The sequence below is a fragment of the Schistocerca cancellata genome, chromosome 9, assembly GCF_023864275.1.
Source record: "Schistocerca cancellata isolate TAMUIC-IGC-003103 chromosome 9, iqSchCanc2.1, whole genome shotgun sequence".
Classification (NCBI taxonomy): Eukaryota; Metazoa; Arthropoda; class Insecta; order Orthoptera; family Acrididae; genus Schistocerca; species Schistocerca cancellata.
In genome coordinates this window covers 183,780,060-183,805,747 of record NC_064634.1, presented here as the reverse complement: position 1 = coordinate 183,805,747, position 25,688 = coordinate 183,780,060, and the positions used below count along the sequence as shown (strand labels likewise).

Genomic DNA, 25,688 nt, shown 5'->3' with positions numbered 1-25,688 from the left:
CCACTGTCTATACTTTTACGAATAAATTCAGAAAACTTTGTCAGCATGACCAGGAAGGATTCAGGATTCACACTCATAGCAGTGGAAGTTCAAAAACATAAAAAATTAATTTTGTTTTACATGTGAAAGTTCATCATTTCTTCACTTAATATTGGCTGCGTTTGTTGCTGTAGGTACACGTTTCTTCATAAGTAAGAGATATTGTTCGATGAATTTTGCACAGCATACAAACTATACTTACAGGTGTATGAAACTCTAGAAATTATTTAATTTACGAAAAAATGAAGGTGCTGTTACATTTTAAACTTCATGTTTAGAAAAAACTCAAATGTTATAGTTAATTATCTCAATTTTTACCATAGTTTTCAATAGATTTGGAAAATTCTAGAGTTTCATACAACTGTAAGAATGGTTTGTATGCTGTGCAAAATTCATCGAAGAATCTCCCTTACTTATGAAGAAAAGTGTACCTATAGCAACAAATGCAGACAATGGTAAGTGAAAAAAGGTCAAATTTCAAATGTAAAAAAAATTATTTTCTTATATTTTTGAACTTCCACTGCTATGAGTGTAAATCCTGAATCCTGTCTGGTCATTTTGACAAAGTTTTATGAATGTATTCGTAAAAGTATAGACAGTGGAAATTAAAATGTCCTGTGGTGTCTCTCCTGCTCCAAGTCGTCCCGTATGACGTCCTACCCCCCTTAATGCCAAAGAAGCAGCACGTGTGACTGTTCTCCAGAATAAACGGGGGCCTTGTCATGGAGCAAAATTCCTATCTATCGAATTGATACGAAACCCTAAGGAACCCTACACAACGACCAATTGACCGGCCGACAAATTGGACGCGTGTAGAGTTTCAGCCAGCAAACCGACTGACTTTTGCTGTAGACTGTCAGTAGGAAATTTTCTCTTCGAGTGTTTTGTCGAAAATGGAAGGAGAGATGCGGCGATAGAACTCCCGATAACGAGACTTCACGCCAATAAGAGGCTTCTGATCAAATAGCGTACCTATGACGTATCGTCACAGTGGTGATTTCCTGTCATAATGGTAACACAGTTGGTTATAATTCACGGAAAATCACAAAGTAAGACGGAAGTGATACCTGGCGTTCCCAACGGAAGTGTTATGGGCCTTCTCCTGCTCCGCTGCTACTAATCTACGTAAGTGATTTAGAGGACAATCTGCGCAGCCCTCTTAGGTTGTCTACAGATGGTGCAGTCATTTACCTTCTCGTAAAGTCATCAGAGTATCAAACCCAAGTGCAAAATGATTTAAACAAGACATCTGTATAGTGTGAAAGAAATTGACTCTAAATAATAAAAGCGTGAGGTCTCCAAATAAGTTCTAAAAGAAATCTATGAAATTTTGGTTGCATGATAAATCATACAAATCTAAAGGTTATCAGTTCAATCAAATACCTAGGGATAGCACACAGGAACAACTTAAACTGGAACGCTATGGCTTAGGCGAACAGAAGACTGCATTTTGTTACCAGAACACTTAGAAGATTCAACATGTCCAATAAGGGACTGCTTGCGCTACGCTTGACCGTCCTCTGCTAGAGTACTGTTGTGCATTATGGAATACTTGCCAATGGGATTGAGGGAGGACATTGTAAAAGTTCAAAGAAGGGCGGTTTGTTTTGTACTGCCACAAAATAAGAGAGAGTGTCACAGATATGACGCTCGATTGAGGTGGCAACCCCTAAAACATAGACGTTTTTTGATGTTCCGAGATCTTTTCACGAAATTTCAATCTCCAATTTGCTCCATCGAATGCCAAAATATTTTGTTGACGCCCAACTACATAGGTAGAAATAATTGTCGTAATAAAATAAGAGAAACGACAGCTCACACGAAGATATTGAAGTGTTCGTTTCTTCCACGCGCTTTTCGAGAGTAGAACGGCAGAGAGAGAGCGTGAAGGTGGTTCGATGAAACCTCTGCCAGGTACTTACGTGTGAATCGCATAGTAGTCATATAGACATAGCTATAGGTGTAGTCCTGGATTAAAGTCCTAACCTCTCCACTTTGGCTAATGGAATGAAGGCGTGCGGCACGGTTGACGGCAATACAGCAGTCGGACGTGGACGATGAGCTCGACGGCACTCTCGCTACTGTTCGACAAAGCCGTCTTCACACGGAACGTGCGTCTCTCCGTGATGCACGCCAGACGTGGTGTAGTCGTGATTGCTGCACGCTCTGAAACGTTCTCCTCATCGTCATATACGATCTCAACGCCCTCCAGTGGAAGTCTTGCATCTGGCTCGTAAATCACAAAGTTTGTTTGCGAAAACGAACGCGCGTAAAATAGTAGATTTCAAGATCGAGTTTCGTTTCTCAATTTCATTTGAATGGAAGAGGAAATTTTTTCGAAGCTGCGCACCATAATTAAAAAAGATATTTACCGATAAGATTCCAATACGAGGCAATCTATAAAACCAAAAAGGCACCTAGCGGGGTGGCGCAGTGGTTGGCACACTGGACTCGCAAACGGGAGGACGACGGTTCAAACCCGCGTCCGGCCATCCTGATTTAGGCTTGTCGTGAGTTCCCTAAATCACTTCAGGCAAATGCGAGGATGATTCCTTTGAAAGGGCACGGCCGACTTCCTTCCCTATCCAATGGGAATGACGACCTCGCTGTCTGGTCCCCTCCCCCAATCAACCAACCAAACATTTTAGACAACGTTTCATAAGTGTGTAGCTTGTGTTTACTTTCTGATATACACCGGCAGTGACCTAAAGATTTCTGGCCACGAGGGAACATTCCATCAAGAATTGCAACAGACACATTATTTATAATAAGTAACGTCGACTACTGCAGGCAATACTTCCATGAAATCAATAAAAAAAGTCCCAGAATCTTTTAAAAAACAAAAGTAGAATAAAAGTTTAGATGCTAACCTCCTACTTTTTGCTTCTCAGCTCACAACGCTGTCAACTAACCTATGACTTGAACGTGGCAGCCAGGTCTCTCTATATGGTATAAACTGTCTAAGGACTGTATCTGCAAATGTCTTTATTTGACATTTAACTACGACAAACTGTATCAAAAGGATGAGATTTGATAGCTCACCATTGTGCCGTAGCATTGAAACGGTATACTTTCATAGCATACAAGTTATAACATTAAATACAGGAAGCCCTAACTACCGATATGTAGTTTCTAGTCAATTTATAATAACAAATCGTAGCTAAAATTGCGTGTTTTCGAGAGACCCTCAATTTTCTAATGCTTTTAAACAGCTTATCTTCATAATCACGTACTCTTTGATAAAGAAAATCCACCAAATACATAGTTTAGCTCAACACGGTATGGCGGGTCCTGAGTTCTGCTTGCGACGTAAAACGATGTCGCATCTCATTGATCACCACGAGACACAAACCGGACTTGCCACATTCTTTATGTCACGCTCCGCATTGGAGTCGAACGTAGAATTCCATGCTGTGGCGTCACGAGCTCCTCATCCACGTGCATTTCCACACAGCGTGGCAGGATGGCTTAAGCGTAGGCTGTGTACTGGAATCGGGTTACATCCTCTCACTTCCCTGATCATCAACTAGCCGAACGTGACACTAAACTACACACACACACACACACACACACACACACACACACAATTAGAGTCAGATACGTAGTTGGGACACGTTCCACGCAAACCGCCCAGGTCACCTGCAAAGGCCTGCACCAGGCTTCTCTATGATAGTCCCTATTCAGTCTATCTCAGTTAGAAAGTGTAATTTTTTTCCCGTCTCGTGACATACGGATCATCCAACTTGCACGGGCCCCCAATTGCAGCACAGATTATTCTCTATCAAATATCCTCTCTGTGGAAAATAATGCGTATGGAGCTGTCATCGGACGTCAAATTTCTAGGTTCGCACTTTTTAATCGGAAAAATTTGTAAGCGACTGTGCTTATGTTGAACTAAACGTCCGTGAGGATGTGAAATTTGTTTATCCTGTATTATCTGTTAGTTACGACGAGCTTGCGTTATCGCTCGTCTTGCTTATCACTCACTGCTTGTATCTGGGCTCCGAAATCCTGTTATCGTAAAACAATATACCAACACTGTTTCTGGTTTATCATGTAAACTCTCTGATATCGAGTTTGGAAACTGATTTTAGCCACGGATTTTGCTTCCACAACTGAATTCGCCCCCACAGAAACGATCAAAAGCTTTTGAAACCTGCTGAGGTTGTCAGGTTCCCACTAGCATTTAAAAATGTCAACCAACAGGTACAGAGTGATTCTCTGTGCAACGAAAGAGAAGAAGGAATATTAAGCTGAGCGCGAAATCGTCCACCTTCACATTTAACTCGAGAGCAACAGTTACAATGCTCACAAAAACAGAAACCGAATAGCTGGTTGCCAGAGGTCATTCGTGTATAACTATCCAGATGATGTGACGATAGCCCGATGTTGGACTCCGAGTGGATGTGAGGCCAGGGATACCCGCCGCCATGGTTCAGGTCGACCTCGCCTGTGTACCGGAAGAGAGGATCACCGCATTGGGCACCAAGTGCGTCGCAACACCTTCCCGCCTTTGGGTGTCATTCAAGAACAAGTAACGGGCTTCCTGAAACATTGTCTTCCAACTTGCGTCATTCATCGCAGACCAGCAGCAGTGAACAAGGGAATTACCGTCCCGCGCGTAGATTGCCGTTAACACCACAATACATATGGTGCCATGGTGCCATGACTGGGAAGCATGGAATACTGCCGAACGGCGTCGCAATGTGTTCAGCGCTTAATCGTTGCTCAGCACTACCCCGGATGTCCATAGTTGTGGACCTGGGCAGAGGTCACACACTTCCATTGTTTTGGAGAGGAACAGGCGTCATGGTATGGGGGAGGCATATGTGGAAACTGCACCCAGCGGTATCTTTACCCAACCAGAAATCTGTGAAATTTAGGACCAGTTTACCTGGAATCTACCTGCTCACTACGTCACGGCCTATCTCCACCCCAAGCCCTCGCTCACTCCCTCCATACGCCCACAGTGGGATGTTTCGGAATCCACACTGTTTGACATGGAGCAGGTCTTTTTCTTCTAGACACATCATTACGTTTAAGCTCAAAATATACAGGGTTATTACAAATGATTGAAGCGATTTCACAGCTCTACAATAACTTTATTATTTGAGATATTTTCACAATGCTTCGCACACACATGCAAAAACTCAAAAAGTTTTTTTAGGCATTCACAAATGTTCGATATGTGCCCCTTTAGTGAATCGGCAGACATCAAACCGATAATCAAGTTCCTCCCACACTCGGCGCAGAATGTCCCCATCAATGAGTTCGAAAGCATCGTTGATGTGAGCTCGCAGTTCTGGCACGTTTCTTGGTAGAGGAGGTTTAAACACTGAATCTTTCACATAATCCCACAGAAAGAAATCGCATGGGGTTAAGTCGGGAGAGCGTGGAGGCCATGACATGAATTGCTGATCATGATCTCCACCACGACCGATCCATCGGTTTTCCAGTCTCCTGTTTAAGAAATGCCGAACATCATGATGGAAGTGCGGTGGAGCACCATCCTGTTGAAATATGAAGTCGGCGCTGTCGGTTTATTCGTCGACTTCCGCGAGCTACGCGTGAAACTTGCCCGCACGCGTTCAACCGTTTCTTCGCTCACTGCAGGCCGACCCGTTGATTTCACCGTACAGAGGCATCCAGAAGCTTTAAACTGCGCATACCATCGCCGAATGGAGTTAGCAGTTGGTGGATCTTTGTTGAACTTCGTCCTGAAGTGTCGTTGCACTGTTATGACTGACTGATGTGAGTGCATTTCAAGCACGACATACGCTTTCTCGGCTCCTGTCGTCATTTTGTCTCACTGCGCTCTCGAGCGCTCTGACGGCAGAAACCTGAAGTGCGGCTTCAGCCGAACAAAACTTTATGAGTTTTTCTACGTATCTGTAGTGTGTCGTGACCATATGTCAATGAATGGAGCTACAGTGAATTTATGAAATCGCTTCAATCATTTGTAATAGCCCTGTATACTAAGATTCTACAACAAACGGATCTCAAGGACACTGAACGTCAATTTTGTGTTTCACGTCTGTACGTCACTAGTAAACGGGTATGGCCTGTACTTTCCTCCAACTACTGGCACTGTTGTTTGTTCGAGCCGTGTGGACGCCGCCATGTAAACGACAAACGCAAACAAAATGTCCTGCTGCCGAAAGAAGAGCAAGAGCGCCACTAATAGTTCGCTTAAGATATTCCCTCTGACATAAGCGTAAGGCTCTGGTTTTAACGCTTATACCATGCGTCCCATTCTTTTATGACGCATACTCTGTCCTAACACGAAAAATTGTTATGCACTGTCACCTTAAAACGTTTTTCTTTTTCTTTTTTTATTAAGTTATGACATTACTTACATTGTGATAAACACTCCGTTCTTATAAAGTGCATCTTACATAATATACAATTTTTTCTGTGCTCATGTATTTTCCCCTTCACAATAACGACAATGATTTGAAGAATTATTATTAGCCTCACATAATTCTCGCACCACTGCAAAGATAAGTAACTTAGATATTAGTGTCAGTAGTGTTGAGAAACAGCTGAAATCGCTAAAATTTAATAAAGTTTCAGGACTCGTTGGAATCATTATCAGATTCTACATCAGATTTCCATCTGAGTTAGCGCCTCTTTTAACCATAACCTGTCGTAGACTCCTCGAACGAAAAACAGTGCCCAGTAGTTGGAAGAATGCACAAGTCACACCCGTCTACAAGAAGCACACAGACGTGAACCACAACATCCTTGAGATCCATTTCCAGTAGAATTTTAGCACGCATGTTGAGCTCAAACGTAGTGAGGTATGTAGAAGAAAAAGATCTCATTCATGTCAAACAGTGTGAATTCCGAAAACATCACCAATGTGGAACTCAACACGCAGTTTTTTTCATATGACTTCTGGAAAGCCATGGATCAAGGCACTTAGGTAGATACAGTGTTTCTCGATTTCCAAAGCATTTGACTCAGTACCACATCTGCGATTACTATCAAAAGTACGATCGTATCAAGCGAAATTAGTGATTGGATTGAGGGTTTTTGCTGGGGAGGAAGCGGCAATTTATCTTGGACAGAGAGTCATCGATATATGTAGAGGAAACTTCAGCAGTGTCCCAGCAGTGTGTTGGGTCGTTTGCTGTTCACCTTGAAATTAATGACCTTGCGGACAATATCAATAATAATCGCAGATGATGAAGTCACGTCTCATGAAGTATGGTAAGAACGAAGTTGCACAAATATTCAGTTAGAACTTGATAAGATTTCCAAGTGATGAAAAGTCAGGCAACTTGTTTTGAAATGTAAAATCGTGCCTTCACATTTTAAAACAACTTGGTATCCTATGACTACAATATCAACGAGTCATAACTGGTAACGGCAAACTAATACAAATACCTAGGGGTAATAATTTGTAGGGATATGAAATGTAACGATCTCATAGACGCCGCAGATTGCACACTTTGGTTAATAGGTAGAATATTAGAGGAATGCAGTCCGTTTACGAAGGACATAGCTTGCAAAACAATGGTGTGGCCCGTCCTAGAATATTGCTCAAGTGTGTGGGATCCATATCAAATTGAGTAACAGGAGATATGGAACCCCTACACAGAACGGCGACACTAACAGTCACAGGTTTGTTTGACCCATGGAAGAATATCATAGAGATTCTGAGGAAATTGGACTAGCAGACGGTTGAAGATCAAGCAAGTTATCCCGAGAAAGCCTCTTCCATAAATTTCAAGCACCAGCTCTAAATAATAACTCCAGGAATATACTAAAGCCCGCCGTACGCGTCGGTCCGGTAAGGACAGCGAGGACGAGTTCAGACTGATTACAGCGACCTCTGAGGCGCTTCAGCGATCATTCTTCCCATGATCCATACGTGGAGGAAACGCTAAGAAACCTTAATGACTGCTACAATCTGAAGTACCCTCTGTTATGCACTTCACAGCAGTTTGCAAAGCACGGGTGTAGATATAGAATTATTGTTATAAGGAAAATTGTTTTCATATTTTTAAGCTACTTATAGTGGACTCGTACAAGTAGCGCTAGGAGTGGGAGACGCTGCGTACAAATCATGTCACCTATACTGGGCGAACACCACCGCTAAAATTTTGGAGGTTCTTCGGGATATTTTCGGGGTATTTTGTCATAAGCCGCTGGTTGTCTCTTATAGAGTAGTAATGCAAGTATGATTCATTTGGGTTGTCACCTGAATTATCTTTCTTTCTGTGAAAATACGTCAATTACAGTGGAAAAGCTTGTAATACACTACTGGCCATTAAAACTGCTACACCACGAAGATGACGCGCTACAGACGCGAAAGTTAGCTGGCTCTGAGCACTATGCGACTTAACTTCTGAGGTCATCAGTCGCCTAGAACTTAGAACTAATTAAACCTAACTAACCTAAGGACATCACACACATCCATGCCCGAGGCAGGATTCGAACCTGCGACCGTAGCGGTCGCTCGGTTCCAGACTGTAGCGTCTAGAACCGCACGGCCACTCCGGCCGGCGACGCGAAATTTAACCGACAGGAAGAAGATGCTGTGATATGCAACTGATTAGCTGTTCAGAGCATTCACACAAGGTTGGCGCCGGTGGCGACACCTACAACGTCCTGACATGAGGAAAATTTCCAACCGATTTCTCATACACAAACAGCAGTTGACCGCCGTTGCCTGGTGAAACGTTGCTGTGATGCCTCGTGTAAGGAGGAGAAATGCGTACCGACACGTGTCCGACTTTGATAAAGGTAGGATTGTAGCCTATCGCGATTGCAGTTTATCGTATCGCGATATTGCTGCTCGCGTTGGTCGAGATCCAATGACTGATAGCAGAATATGGAATCGGTGGGTTCAGGAGGATAATACGGAACGCCGTGCTGGATCCCAACGGCCTCGTATCACTAGCAGTCGAGATGACAGGCATCTTACCCGCATGGCTGTAACGGATCGTGAAGCCACGTCTCGATCCCTGAGTCAACAGATGGGGACGTTTGCAAGACAACAACCATCTGCACGAACAGTTCGACGACGTTTGCAGCAGCATAGACTATTAGCTCGGAGACCGTGGCTCCGGTTACGCTGCATCACAGACAGGAGCGCCTGCGATGGTGTACTTAACGACGAAACTGGGTGCGCGAATGGCAAAACGTCATTTTTTCGGATGAATCCAGGTTCTGTTTACAGCATCATGATGGTCGCATCCGTGTTTGGCGACATCGCGGTGAACGCTCATTGGAAGCGTGTATTCGTCATCGCCATACTGGCGTATCACCCGGCGTGATGGTATGGGGTGCCGTTAGTTACACGTCTCGGTCACCTCCCTCTTGTTCGCATTGACAGTACTTTGAACAGTGGACGTCACATTTTAGATGTGTTACGACCTGTGGCTCTACCCTTCATTCGATTCCTGCGAAACCCTACATTTCAGCAGGATAATGCACGACCGCATGTTGCAGTTCCTGTACGGGCCTTTCTGGATTCAGAAAATGTTCGACTGCTGCCCTGGCCAGCACATTCTCCAGATCTCTCACCAACTGAAAACGTCTGGTCAATGGTGGCCGAGCAACTGACTCGTCACAATACTCCAGTCACTACTCTTGATGGACTGTGGTATCGTGTTGCAGCTGCATGGGCAGCTGTACCTGTACACGCCATCCAAACTCTGTTTGACTCAATGCTCAGGCGTATCAAGGCCTTTATTATGACCAGAGGTGGTTGTTATGGGTACTGATTTCTCAGGATCTATGCACCCCAATTGCATGAAAATGTAATCACATGTCAGTTCCAGTATAATATATTTGTCGAATGAATACCCATTTATCATCTGCATTTCTTCTTGGTGTAGCAATTTTAATGGCCAGTAGTATACACTATCACCAAAACATAGCAGCGCGGAAAGATCCGGAAATTCGTGGGCTCATATGAACAGATGCTAAACCACGGTTATGTTGTAGGCGTCGCTGCGAGAACAGTTGAGCGTATCGTCGCCGTGTCGTTTTTCCATTGCATTCAGTTAACCCACAGACGAGATGCATATCGACCGTTTCTTTCAGTAAAACTATCCTTACTGGTGTGTATCATTAATGCACAACTAAAAGAGCCGCAAAAAGCAAATCCGAGACAGAACTGAGTAATAATGAATACAAGCTTGAGGACCGGAATTACAGTGGGCATAACGGTTGTCAACAGCAATTGCTGTGAGTGAATGGAACAGGTCTGCTTCCATACAAGACACAGAGCGCACATCGTCGGCATTTTCATTGTCGTGCAGATATTCGTAATCCAATACATATACAACGGCCAAGGAATCAAACGAAACGTAATTATTCCATAATGAGCCAACAGGGACCACGGGTTCCTCGAAATACTCAGAAAATAATCCGAGAATAGCCTCCGAAAGACTGTCCGTGGAATTGTGGTCCAACCTATATACACGGATAATGGCCTTTTCGTTAGTATCAGAAAATGTCTTATGCACATTACGAGTACCGTATGCTAACCCACAGGAATAGACCATATTTTATTTTAAAGTATGTGTTATGAGTAGGAGAGATACTATTTAAAGAAAACGTGGTTGTAATTTGTTTTTAATGTTTTAGATTGGTTTTTGAAGATGTGATCGAAAGTAAAAAAAAAGTTGTTAGATCCGACCGAAAATCAGAAAAATTATATAGGCATTACAGTTCTTCTTAGAGCATCTCCAGTCCTGTTCATCAGCCCAACCAGTTAAGGGCCCTCGGATCTCCTACCTGCCGGGCAGGTGGTGGGGATGGGACGGGGGGATCAGTGGATCTTCTCTTGACCTTTTCTGGGTGCAGATTTCACTGGGCACAGGATTCAGCGGATGCAGTTTACAGGAACCATTGGTCACAACTGCAGGTCAGATCTGGTAGTGATTGAGGGAACTCTGACTGCATAATGGCACATCACAGGCATCGTGTATTCTCAAGTGTTACCTCTCACGCAACAATATGCTGGTAGCAGTATTCAAAGGGACAATGCTCGCCTACACATTGTAGATGTCTGTATGAACTGCCTGCGTCCCCAGTAGAGGAGCCGACTCGGACGTCAACTACTTCCTAGTGCCAGTATTCAGGATATCAAGTCCCAGTTACAACAGCTTTTGGCCAGCTTGCTTAAGTTACAAGATACAGTGGCTTTATGACACTTTTCCCTATCGAATCAGAGCATCCATGCAGACCAGGTGGGATGCAGTTTCGTACTGAGAAGTCGGCTTATACTGCGAACCTCTTTGTAAACTTGATTCTGTTTTGTTATCAGGCATAACCTGTGACGGTGACTGGATATATTATGTTATCCATCTTCCGACTGTGGTTGTGTTGGCTACGACTTTTTTATATTTAATAAACTAATTTAAGAAGACAAATATACCATGTTGCTAACATAGTTCAATACAGTTGTAAAATAATTTTTCTGTGATTCAAGATTGTTTGAAATTCTATACAACTTCACATGCACTAGTATTTTAATTTTTTGTACGGGACATATTGTTGCAGAATCAAAATTTAAAATAGTTCCCATCCTCCGGTTCTGTCTAACTTCGCCTGGAGGTTTCGCTTGGTACGAGGCAAACGCTGGAACTGGAAATCCCCTCCCAAATATTCTCAATTATGACTCCCTTTGCCCCATTGCCAGTTCGACTGAGAAGTTTTTTGTCTCCCCTGTGGGTTTCTGAAGAAGAGAAATTTGTTAACATCGAGTATAGATTTAAGTGTCCGGAAGTCATTTCTGAAAGTATTTGTATGGAGTGTAGCCATGTATGGAAGTGAAACATGGACGATAAATAGTTTGGACAAGAAGAGAATAGAAGCTTTCGAAATGTGGTGCTACAGAAGAATGCTGAAGATTAGATGGGTAGATCACATAACTAATGAGGAAGTATTGAATAGGATTGCGGAGAAGAGAAGTTTGTGGCACAACTTGACCAGAAGAAGGGATCGGTTGGTAGGACATGTTCTGAGGCATCAAGGGATCACCAATTTAGTATTGGAGGGCAGCGTGGAGGGTAAAAATCGTAGGGGGAGACCAAGAGATGAATACACTAAGCAGATTCAGAAGGATGTAGGTTGCAGTAGGTACTGGGAGATGAAGAAGCTTGCACAGGATAGAGTAGCATGGAGAGCTGCATCAAACCAGTCTCAGGACTGAAGACCACAACAACAACAACAACTGTGGGTCATTACGGAAAACAGCCCGCTCTACCTACTGAATGAACAGTAAACTCTGTAAAATGAAAGCCATCAGTACTGTTGTTGAAAGCTGACAGTAGGCTGGAATAGTATACGATTAAGACCTTGCTCAGCTTAGTCGGCAATAAGAACTGAAAAGCTTGCATGATGGCCTCTGCTCTTGACGTTTCTGTGGCGGCGAGTATGTCTGAATGCTTGGAGGTCAAGAAAAAAAATCTCTATCCACATACAGCTATTTTCGAACTGTCAGTGAATGTTTTAATCCCATTCCGCCAGAGCATTTGCACATTTGTTTTCAAAAATGGCTCTGAGCACTATGGGACTTAACATCTGAGGTCATCAGTACCCTAGAACTTAGAACTACTTAAACCTAACTAACCTAAGGACATCACACACATCCATGCCCGAGGCAGGATTCGAACCTGCGACTGTAGCGGTCACGCGGTTCCAGACTGAAGCGCCTAGAACCGCACGGCCACACCGGCCGGCCCACATTTGTTTTAAAAATGTTAAGAATGTTTGACGTTTCCTTTCTTAGGAGATGACAGATTTGTCCGAGCGCACCAACCTCGGTCAAAAAGTAAGATAACCAGGGTCGCGTAACCACGGTTTTAAGTAAATCTCGTATAAATTGTCGCTGTGGTGCACCAACGCTAAATGCCGGTCAGCAAACCGTCGTCAGCCAACCATGAGTTTGCTTGCAATTAACTCTGTGTATCGCAATGGAAGGCACTCTGTAGATCAAAAATTTTAACAGAGACATTAATTTGAGCAAGGCTGCCTATAGGCATAAGTTTTCGAGACAATCGCTGGTGAGTAACGTCATTATCATTTGCCGTCACTTTCGTCAAAAAAGTAGAAGTATGTTTAAAAAAACAGTTCGCAGTTAGTCCATTCGTTTATGTTTGGTGAACTGAAAACAAAGGAAGAACACCACATTTTTCAAAGTACAAGATGCACATATTTCTCGAACTGGTTCGAGTGAATGAAGCAGTTCTTCAAAATAAAAGAACTGACGGCTGCAGCATAAAAGCAGAGATGTATAGTGTCCCGTTTGGGTCATTATTTTGTGTGTGTGTGTGTGTGTGTGTGTCTGTGTGTGTGTGTGTGTGTGTGTGTGTTTCTGCGTTCAATTCGAATACCCACGTCATTTAAATATAAAATTCATCAAATATATGCTAAGTAACACGTCTAATGTTATATTTCATGAAAACACATTTCGTCTGTTTTGTAACTATCTATTGCATACAAAAATCCCGTTTTCGCTGAAGCAAAAATTCTTAATTACCGATCTTTTTTAAAAGTTAATCAAGATGGTGTGACTAAAAAACTATATTTTTTTAAAAAATCGTTTTGTTTTCTACACTTCCTTTAAACGCTAGTAGCACATGCCCCTTTGTTTGAAAATTTCATTCCACCTGCATTCGATTCCAAGGTCCTCGAACAGCGAGCAAGCACGCTTCCACAGAGCTATATTACTTTAAAAACATGTTATTTATTTTAGCATATTAAACATGGTCGGCGAACTTAGAAGTCGATTTGCTTGAGATTTTTTGGCAGTTGATTGGAACAGCTTCGGGAGAGGTACAGCCAGCCTCTGTGGCCGAGCGGTTCTAGGAGCATCAGTCCGGAACCGCGAGACTGCTACAGTCGCAGGTTCGAATCCTGCCTCGGGCATGGACGTGTGTGATGTCCTTAGGTTAGTTAGGGTAAGTAGTTTTAAATTCTAGGGTACTGATGACCTCAGATGTTAAGTCCCATAGTGCTCAGAGCCATTTGGAGAGGTACATTTCAGTTATGAACTTGACGTACAGTAAACATAAAATATTATAAAAATCCTATTGTTGTGTGGCGTCCTTGTTAGAGATTAATAGGGAATGTGGTCACATGTAGAGGCACAATTTAATCATATTCCTGGTAAGTGTGATTCATAAATCAATAAATCTTATGGGGCCATCTTATGTAAAGGGTGCGGTATCGACGCCTTGAGTCTGTCTCAGCACATCGAAACGTGCCGCTATCTTCGTACCTTACGCTTATAAAAACCTGGCCATTTCGCTAAAGCTGGCGTGAGCCATGGTCAAATTTAGCCGCGTTGAACGCCCTCGTTTCACTCTGATTGTGGTCGGTGCACCAGAATTTTACGTTGAAGAGGGTTAAATGCCGGATTTACCGCGGTTAACTTTTAACAGATGTCGGTGGACTCCGCCGGTTGCGTAGCTGCGATAAAGGAATTTCAAATTGCCGGTTAGTTCGGTGAACTGGGTAGTAGTGAAGCGTTACTGTAAAGGCCCCTGTAAACGATCAGACTTGTTTGTCAGACTCACTGTTTGCTATCCACGGGTTTGTCAAACAAGAGCGCAGACGTACCAACCACGTTCCCCAATTTTAACCTCACTCTGGAAGCAGTTGACACGCTGTGTATATCATGTCACAAAGTATTTTAACACTAGTGTGCAATGTGCGAGATACAATCCTGGATACAAACTTTAAATCCCCGAAATCTGCTCATATTGCCAGATATCTCAAAATTATAGATAACAGTCTGGCAAGCAACTGGCTATTGTTTAACAAACGCACACGTAGACAGTGAAACTTATCTATCAACTCGGCCGCCAATCAGAATTTCTCTCAAACACGTCAGACAGTCTACGTTCCACAAGACTAAAACGTCAAGCAAAGCAGCACATTGCCAAATAATTTGACAGGCACATGAAGTTTGACAGACTGTTCGATCGTTGTCGAGGGCCTTTAAACTGTGGTTACTAATAAACACTGCGCTTTTTGTTACAATGAGAAACAGCGATTGGTCCGAGAACGCTCCTGTCATTGTGAAAATTGCCCGTATGAGTACATTAAGGCTACACAGAAGATTTTTGTGGAATGACTGAAGACTTTTGGCCAGGTAGAGCAATCGAACAACAATGACATGAAATATGAAATCATTGCAGACATGTATCTGTATCCTTAGCCAGATTTCGAAGCACCCACAGGTAGCAGGGCTAAAGCTTTCGCCATATGTGTGATAAAAGCTTTCCTGCAGTAGCAAAGTGCCCGGAAGTGAACAGTTACAGTGTTCGTGTAGTTTTCTTTCCATTGCTCGCGACCCGACATACAATGGTGGCGAAGTCGCTTTACGGATCACAAACTATAGGGAATGTTCCCAGGAAACAACGGGCAAGAGATTTGGACTGTGCGAAAGTTCTTTTCAGTTGCGTGTAAGATTAACGACCCTGTAGCGAGCACAGCATTTCTGTGGGCTGGTTTTGTCTGCCTTTCGAGTTTCCTCTTCAGACGAAATACATTTGCAACACGCAGAATCTTCTCACATCTCACAATCAGCTACGCACTCTGTCTGAGTTATGCCTACTAGTATTTGATCGTTTCACAGACTGATAGGCTCGATCACATTATTGAGTCAAATGCAAATTGCGGTATTTTGATCTGTAGTAGCTCTACCATTGTGGCTATAGTTATGACGTTAGTATGTTTTTATCTGAAGTCAGCAGTCTTTGGTCTATGGTGATGTGAGCCACCATTTGGCTTCATATTCTGCGTTATTCGCTTTGTGCGTAAATCTAGCATTGTTGAATGCGCCGGGAAATATTGTAGCTTTATGAATCTGTAAATTAGGTTCCTTTGGCTGTGAAACTGTTCACCCTTGACTTCCGAAAAACATTTGATGTAGTTCTTCATTATTGCCTAATGAATAAAATGCAAGCGTACTTAATAACAAACCATTTTAGTGACTGAACCGAAGAGTTCGTATCAAACATTATGTTGTCCTAACGGAGAGAAATTTTCAAATGTAAAAGTAACTTTGAGGGTAACAAGTTGAGCGTTGAAAGATCCATTTATACACAATGATCAGCCACGTAAAGACAAATTCCTCATTCCGGTATTTATAAATTAACATGCGCTCAATGTTCTGTCTTACATTGGGCAGACTGGCTGTATGTTAAGAACGAGATTTCAAGAGCATGTGCTCATTAAAAAGGGTGCAAATAAAAATAATTCTTCGCTAGCTGAACGTTTGAAAGCTAAAGGGTACATGGAACCTATATTAGAATTGTTCCAAATTTTGCATTGTGCAGCCAAGAGCAAAAATTTGACTTGGGTGGAGGAATTACATACTCAGCGCTATGCAGGATCCCAACGACTAGTGTCAAACAGGACAGATATACCTTGTTCATTGGCTATGCAGTATCGTACAACCTCGTCATGTGACTTGAGTCTGGGAATGGTAGGGTGAACAACTTTCTCGTTTTTTCCTGGAATCTCCCGTATTGTAGCAATTTTTCTTTAATCCTCCCGGCTCCTTTACTGACCGCCTCTTTCTCCCGTATATTTCGTCAGTGGTCACTGTTATAAAAACTAACCCTGCGAAGTACTGTCGATAGTTCAAGATCCCTGACAGTCAAATCTCGAAACATGTACCTGTAATAATCGATACTATTTTTGACATATAATCTTTTTTTCTGGTCATGCTTCTACGGATCGAGGATGCTTTGCTTCAATGAAAGTCGAGGAGTGGAGAAAGAATGTCGTAGCTTACACGTCTAGAGCGGTCATGAGAGGTGGAATGTTTACCTGCTTCTCCGTCAGTACTGGCAACCAACAGACACGCTCGCCTCGTGCCGATGAGCAACTGTGGTGTAAATATGGTACACAACTAACAAGGGTTCTCGGAAACTAATTATAGAGACATTCACGTTCAAACACACTCGTTACATTATTTACTTCTCAACTGACTCACACAAGCTTACTGTGTGTTGTGTGCCACTGCAATCAATTATATTTTATAGAAATTCGTAATCGAAAAGAAAAAGAAGTGAAGGCATCCTCAAATAGTTCTATAATGGCAGCATGGTCATTAAAAACGTTGCAGATGAGCTAGCAGTAATTTTTCATATTGTCAAACACAAAATCAGCTATGGAAATATAGATTGTGGAAAAAAATTATCAAAGGAGTTTTACATGATTCTAATTTGGCTAAGATGAAGACATGTGGTCGAACTAAGGAGAAGCAATTGTGAAAAAGGTTTTGGCTCCAAGAAGTGTTTAGAACTTCATTGATGTCTTACTAGATCCAGCTAAATCAAGCAACTTTTTCTCTATTGCAGCCGATGCCTCCAACCACAAAAACAGACAGATGTTCCCTCCAATTTGAGGTATTTTAATCCTGAAAAGATAATAAGAAATACTTAAAGACTTCATTGAACAGGCTAATGTGGCAACTTATGGTGTGCACAGCCTGATCAAGACAACTAAATTTTCATAATTTACATATATAAATTAAAGGAAGCACAGCTCTGTGTTCAAACTGCTTGAACAAGCCGACAAGCATTTTGTGAAACCGAACGCTTAGATCACATACTACATAATGCAGTAATGTGTGCACGTGATGCATTAGATGTAGGTATTGAAATGCTTGTCTTGAAAATATATGGGTATTTGTCATTATCATCCGTTCTAAGAAAATACTATGTAGTCGTAAGACTGAAATTTATTGCGATCAAATCTTCCTTAAACCTCCCATAAACTCATTGACAGATGTTGCTCTTCTCCCTTAAAACCATAATCAAATGTTGGCCACCCTAGGAAACAGGTTTTCTTGCGGCAATATAAGATTCACACGGACAATGCGACGGCATTTGGAGCACCATGGACCAAGTTGGCGACCACTGTTGCGGGTTTCTTTGACGCCACAGCAGACGGACGTTTGCCGGTTGTGGTGCGCTCAACAAGTGAAACAACAGTCTTTTCATACGTGCCCTGGTTCTGTGTACAACATCGCGGTAGACGTGTCCCTGTGTGGAGCCTTCGAGGTCACACTAGCAAGGTGGTATAAGCTGTCATCGGTTAGACAACAATATCAATTCTGGTTCACATAGCCGTTGATCTGGACAGCAGTCTGTAACGTTTCTAAAGTGTTAAAACCGGTGGTTGTGCTCTGTCTTTGAGGAGATAACGCCTGCCCAACATTTTGTCCGCTCTGTCCTGACCTACATCTATTCGGAGTGGAGAGATTTGCCTGTTTGCCTGCCCAGATCTTAAGCAGCACAGCACAAGGTATCCATATCTCTCATCCAAGTTTAGTCCAGCTTGATGCCTAGACAGGTTAGAACAGTTGTTATACCAGAGGGGGCAGCTCTGTGTCCAAACTTTTGCACCATGTATCACCTACAAGTTTAATCGTGTATTCTTCTTCATGACAACTGTGGAGAAATGGTCCTATCAGAGCACAAAAGAGTCGAATGTGCTCCCGCTTAAAAGACTCCTAGCTAGCCGCTGTGACCGAACGGTTCTAGGCGCTACTGTCCGGAACCGCGCTGCTGCTACGGTCGCAGGTTCGAATCCTGCCTCGCGCATGGATGTGTGTGTTGTCCTTAGGTTAGTTAGGTTTAAGTAGTTCTAAGTCTATGGGGCTGATGACCTCAGATGTTAAGTCCCATAGTGCTTAGAGTCATCTGAACCATTTTCTTAAAAAAAACTCCTTACTAAACAAAGAGATACCAGTTGCCTCACTATGACTGAAAAGTGGGGTACCAGCTTCCTCATTGTACGTTCCTCAGCACCTTATAAATTTACCCAAATATTTTGACATGGGAACATATTTCTGCTCATTTTGAAGTGCAGCTCACTCCCACAAGCTCCCCCCTCCCCCCCCCCCCCCGTTGTAACTTGCTCAAACGTAGCTGTAAATCGCTCATACCCATCCACTGCCACTCACTCACTCATTCGGCGCAACTTGTCATTATCTCATTGTGTCTCTGTAGCCGTCACTGCCTCTTGTCTCACAGCCACAGTGTCCATCGTTTTGACCGAGCGAAGTGGCGCAGTGGTTAGCACACTGGACTCGCATTCGGGAGGATGACGGTTCAACCCCGTCTCCGGCCATCCTGATTTAGATTTTCCGTGATTTCCCTAAATCGCTTCAGGCAAATGCCGGGATGGTTCCTTTGAAAGGGCACGGCCGATTTCCTTCCCCATCCTTCCCTCACCCGAGCTTGCGCTCCGTCTCTAATGACTTCGTTGTCGACGGGACATTAAACACTAATCTCCTCCTCCTCCATCTCTCTGTCCTACTACTACAATCTCCAATCATTGTCACTGTCTCCCTCTTGCTCTCTTATTGTTGCTATCTCATTTATTCCTTCCCACTGCTGTTCTCTCTACTCACTCTCGTTATATACAGGGTGATTCAAAAAGAATACCACAACTTTAAAAATGTGTATTTAATGAAAGAAGCATAATATAACCTTCTGTTATACATCATTACAAAGAGTATTTAAAAAGGTTTTTTTCACTCAAAAACAAGTTCAGAGATGTTCAATATGGCCCCCTCCAGACACTCGAGCAATATCAACCCGATACTCCAACTCGTTCCACACTCTCTGTAGCATATCAGGCGTAACAGTTTGGATAGCTGCTGATATTTCTCGTTTCAAATCATCAATGGTGGCTGGGAGAGGTGGCCGAAACACCATATCCTTAACATACCAACATAAGAAAAAATCGCAGGGGGTAAGATCAGGGCTTCTTGGAGGCCAGTGATGAAGTGCTCTGTCACAGGCTGCCTGCCTTGAACCAATTTCAGACGATAAGGTTTCATAACTAACCTTTTTCGTAGGACTCTCCATACAGTTGATTGTGGAATTTGCGGCTCTCTGCTAGCTCTGCGAGTCGATTTTCCTGGGCTGCGAACAAATGCTTGCTGGACGCGTGCTACATTTTCATCACTCGTTCTCGGCCGTCCAGAACTTTTCCCTTTGCACAAACACCCATTCTCTATAAACTGTTTATACCAACGTTTAATACACCACCTATCAGGAGGTTTAACACCATACTTCGTTCGAAATGCACGCTGAACAACTGTCGTCGATTCACGTCTGCCGTACTCGATAACACAAAAAGCTTTCTGTTGAGCGGTCGCCATCTTAGCATCAACTGACGCTGACGCCTAATCAACAGCGCCTCAAGCTAACAAATGTACAACTAAATGAAACTTTATAGCTTCCTTAATTTGCCGACAGATAGTGCTTAGCTCTGCCTTTTGTCGTTGCAGAGTTTTAAATTCCTAAAGTTGTGGTATTCTTTTTGAATCACCCTGTATATCTCTCTCCCTCGTTGCTATTGTTATTGACTCTGTCTCTGACCATTAGCTCTCACCATCTTCCAATTTCTACTTCTCTTTATTCCTCTCCCACTAGCACCATCTCCTTCATTCTTCCTCTACCATTGTTCTGTCACTGTCAACTACACTATGTGATCTTGTTAGGCGCATTGTGCTGCCACCTACTGCCAGTTACTCCACATTAGCGATCTCAGTAGTCATTAGACATCGTCAGAGAGCAGACTGGGCGCTCTGCGGAACTCACTAACTTCACGTTCACTTGTGTCATACGTCTGCACGCGAGATTTCCACACTCCTAAACACCCCTCGGTCCACTGTTTCCAATTTGATAGTGAAGTGGGAAGTGGGACACTTAACAGCACAAAAGCGTACAAGCCGACCTCGTCTGTTGACTAACAGAGATCGCCGACAGTTGAAGGGGGTCGTAATGTATAATAGGCAGACATCTATCCAGACCGTCACACAGGAATTCCAAACTGTATCAGGATCCACTGCAAGTACTGTGACAGGCTGGAGGTGAGAAAACTTGGATTTCATGGTCGAGCGGCTACTCATCAGCCACACATCACGCCGGTAAATGCCAAACGACGCCTCGCTTGGTGTAAGGAGCGTAAATATTGGACGACTGAACAGTGTAAAAACGTTGAGTGGAGTGACGAATCACGGTACACAATGTGGCGATCCGGTGCAGGGTGCGGATGTGGCGAATGACCGGTAAACGTCATCTGCCAGCGTGTGTAGTGCCAACAGTAAAATTCGGAGGCGGTGGTGTTATGGTGTTGCCGTGTTTTTCATGGATGAGGCTTGCACCACTTGTTGTTTTGCGCGACACTATCACAGCACAGGCCTACATTGATGTTTTAAGCACCTTCTTGCTTCCCACTGTTGAAGAGCAATTCGGGGATGGTGATTGCATCTTTCAACACGATCGAGCACCTGTTCATAATGCACGGCCTGTGGCGGAGTGGTTACACGACAATAACATCCCTGTAATGGACTGACCTGCACAGAGTCCTGACCTGAATCCTATACAACAATTCTGGGATGTTTTGAACGCCGTGCCAGGCCTTACCGACCGACATCGATACCTCTCCTCAGTGCAGCACTCCGTGAAGAATGGGCTGCCATTCTCCAAGAAACCTTCCAGCACATGAGTAAACGTATGCCTGCGAGAGTGGACGCTGTCATCAACGCTAAGGTTGGGCCAACACCATACTGAATTCCAGCGTTACCGATGGAGGGCGTCACGAACTTTTAAGTCATTTTCAGCAAGTGTGTCCGGATACTTCTGATCACATAGTGTATGTTCTACTACCACCGCGTCGCTCTCTTTCTCTCACACTGGCACTGTCTCCTTCGGTCTTTCTATACCACAACCACTGCCCACTACCTTCCAGTATTTATTACTTTTCCGTCTCTTTTCCACTGACGCTGTCTCCTTTTCACCCATCACAAAAAAGTGCGAATACAAACCAAAATTTTTGAGTAAATTTGTCAAGGTGCTGAAGAGGGTAGAATGAAGCAGCTAGAAATTCACTTTTCAGTCAGAGTCTTTTAAGCAGGGCCATATGCTCCTTTTTTGTGCTTCGATATGAGCATGTTTCCGCTGATTCCCTTTATTCCCAGCTACAGCTACATAACATTCTGACAGTTTACTTACGTGGAATTGAAATTTTACATCTCAGATCAGATGTTATGTAAGCAAACATTTTGCATGTGTTCCTGTACTACAGCTTGGGGTTCCTTCAGATAATAACTTTACAGCATACTTCTCCATGCCACGTCACTTTATAAATTACGTTTTCGCCTCACGCCTAATTTTAAATGCGTATTTTACATGTACAAGTGGATAACTTTGAACCTCTGTACGTAGGAACCGGACAAAATATGAAGAAAATTTTCAAGGTTGTCGAAATCGCGATCTTAGAAACTTCAGCCACTTGATGTGCATACCTGTGTTGGAGTCCGTAGTTCAGTTTTGGTACCCAAGAACCATGTTTTTGGGGTATTTTTAGACAATGGATAAAGATTTTTGAAAACGGGAAGATGACACTTCTAGATAAATCCCTATAGAATATACCGTTAAAATTTGAGCAATTTGCTACGGTTATTTATTTAAATATCTGCTGCTGACGGTGAAAACATGGTGAGAAACGGTTTTTCGCGTATTCTCAGGAACCGTCCAAGAACTAAATGGAGCCTCCATAAGCCCTTTAAGGCGCATCATAGACCAGATCTAATGCAAAACGAACCAACCGATTTGCTCTATTTGCCCGTTCTGGAAGAAGTGTGTAATATTAAAATTTTGATTCTGTACTCTAGGATACTTACAGTAAAATGGTACAGGGTGGTCCATTGATCGTGACCGGGCCAAATATCTCACGAAATAAGCGTCAAAGGAAAAAACTACAAAGAACGAAACTTGTCTAGCTTGAAGAGGGAAACCAGATGGCGCTACGGTTGGCCCGCTAGATGGCGCTGCCATAGGTCAAACGGATATCAACTGCGTTTTTTTTAAAAGAGGCACCCCGATTTTTATTACATATTCGTATAGTACGTAAAGAAATATGAATGTTTTAGTTGGACCACGTTTTTCGCTTTGTGATAGATGGTGCTGTAATAGTCACAAACATATGGCTCACAATTTTAGACGAACAGTTGGTAACAGGTAGGTTTCTTAAATTAAAATACAGAACGTAGGTACGTTTGAAGATTTTATTTCGGTTGTTCCAATGTGATACATGTACCTTTGTGAACTTATCATTTCTGAGAACGCATGCTATTACAGCGTGATTACCTATAAATACCACGTTAATGTAATAAATGCTCAAAATGATGTCCGTCAACCTCAATGCATTTGGCTATACGTGTAACGACATTCCTCTCAACAGCGAGTAGTGTGCCTTCCGTAATGTTCGCACATGCATTGACAATGCGCTGACGCATGTTGTCAGGCGTTGTCGGTGGATCACGATAGAAAATATCCTTCAACTTTCCCCACATAAACAAATCCAGGGACGTGGGATCCCTGTGAATGTACGGGCCATGGTATGGTGCTTCGACGACCAATCCACCTGTCATGAAATATGCTATTCAATACCGCTTCAACCGCACGCGAGCTATGTGCCGGACATCCATCATGTTGGAAGTACATCGTCATTGTGTCATGCAATGAAATATCTTGTAGTAACATCAGTAGAACATTACGTAGGAAATCAGCATACATTGCACCATTTAGATTGCCATCGATAAAATGGGGACCAATTATCCTTCCTCCCGTAATGCCGCACCATACATTTCCCCCCCAAGGTCGCTGATGTTCCACTTGTCGCAACCATCGTTGATTTTCCGCTGCTTAATAGTGCATATTATGCCGGTTTACGTTACCGCTGTTGGTGAATGACGCTTCGTCGCTATATAGAACGCGTGCAAAAAATCTGTCATCTTCCCGTAATTTCTCTTGTGCCCAGTGGCAAAACTGTACACGACGTTCAAAGTCGTCGCCATGCAGTTCCTGGTGCATAAAAATATGGTACGGGTGCAATCGATGTTGATGTAGCATTGTCAACACGCACGTTTTTGAGATTCACGATTCTCGCGAAATATGTTTGCTACTGATGTGCGGATTAGCCGCGACAGCAGCTAAAACACCTACTTGGGCATCATCATTTGTTGCAGTTTGTGGTTGACGTTTCACATGTGGCTGAACACTTCCTGTTTCCTTAAATAACGTAACTATCCGGCGAACGGTCCGGAAACTTGGATGGTGTCGTCCAGGATACCGAGCAGCATACATAGCACACGCCCGTTGAGCATTTTGATCACAATGGCCATACATCAACACGATATTGACCTTTTCCGCAATTGGTAAACGGTCCATTTTATCACGGGTAATGTATCAGGAAGCAAATACCGTCCACACTGGCGGAATGTTACGTGATACCACGTACTTATACGTTTGTGACTATTACAGCGCCATCTATCACAAAGCGACAAAAGTGGTCCAACTAAAACATTCATATTTCTTTACGTACTATACGAATATGTAATAAAAATGGAGGTTCCTATTTTAAAAAACGCAGTGATATCCGTTTGACATATGGCAGTGCCATCTAGCGGGCCAACCATAGCGCCATCTGGTTTCCCCCTTCAAGCTAGACGAGTTTCGTTCTTTGTAGTTTTTTCGTTTGATGCTTATTTCGTGAGATATTTGGCCCGGTCACTATCAATAGATCACCCTGTATAAATGGTCCCTTGCTAAAGGCTGTTCAAAACACTTGAGCCTACCTTTCCATCAACAAGAGAAACCGCGGTATCAATTCCGGAAGAATATTGTTTTTGTGGTTGGCATTTTGTAACAAATAGGTAGTGCATGCTGTCACATACGTACCGATAATGCGCAAAAAGAAAAATTTCGTTATTTGCTATCCTTCATGTTGTTGCAATTTTCATGGGCAGTAGCGTATTACCTCCTGCTACGTATAACTCACGAAATGGCCATGAAGATGGAAACTTCAGAGTTCGTATGGAGACTTGCCAAATGTAGTTCTTCCCGCACGCAACGCATGCCAGGGAGTACCAGTGGTCCCCGAACTTCCTTTGCCAGAGTTCTTGTGGAATGATAGATGTAGATGTAACTAAAGAAAGACACACATCATGAATCAGACTTATTTGAATTTAAATAAAGTTGCGATTTACTCTTCCAGTATAATGGGACACGACCAAGAGGGCCCATCGACAGCAGGAAGTTAGTTTTGCGCTGTGACGCTGATGATGCGACATTCGTGAAGCGTGGTTAGCTCTGACAACGGCAGTCCCCACAGTCTTGGACCGGTCAGCATTTAACACGGCTGTGACACCCGCGCTGTCGCCGCGTGTGGACACCCGGCACCACTGATGCTGGCGAAACCCGCGCCGTTATATCACGCTCGCCTGACCGCCTGCAAGTTTGCTGAAACCACCCGACCTGGGCTAAAGCCCGCCTCTCAACATGGCGCTGGCGGGTTTCCCACTCGTTGCGTCCGCACGCGATCTTGTCTGTTCAGGTGCTGTGGCTGTTACAGGCCACTTTCTCTTTTATCTCTGGGACGTTTCCGACACAGACCTTCATAACGTTGCTGCTTTTTGATTTCTCACTGTATACGCTCCAAGTAAAATACGAGGTACATCGGTAGGAATTTGCAGTATTCTATGAAGTGATACTTCTGGTCATTCACTGCAGACTAGCGGGCGAGGTACAGCTTTGGTAAGACATTGGACTAGCGGTCAGGAAGACAGTGGTTCAAGTCGCCAACTGTCA

The 25,688-nt window shown here is 43.3% G+C and overlaps 1 protein-coding gene across 1 annotated transcript in view; it reads left to right on the top strand.

Annotated features, from left to right (window-relative positions):
* LOC126100891 (retinol-binding protein pinta-like) overlaps positions 1-25,688 on the top strand; it is a 341,960-nt gene that overhangs the window by 83,458 nt on the left and 232,814 nt on the right. The gene's annotated exons all lie outside the window — the stretch shown is intronic.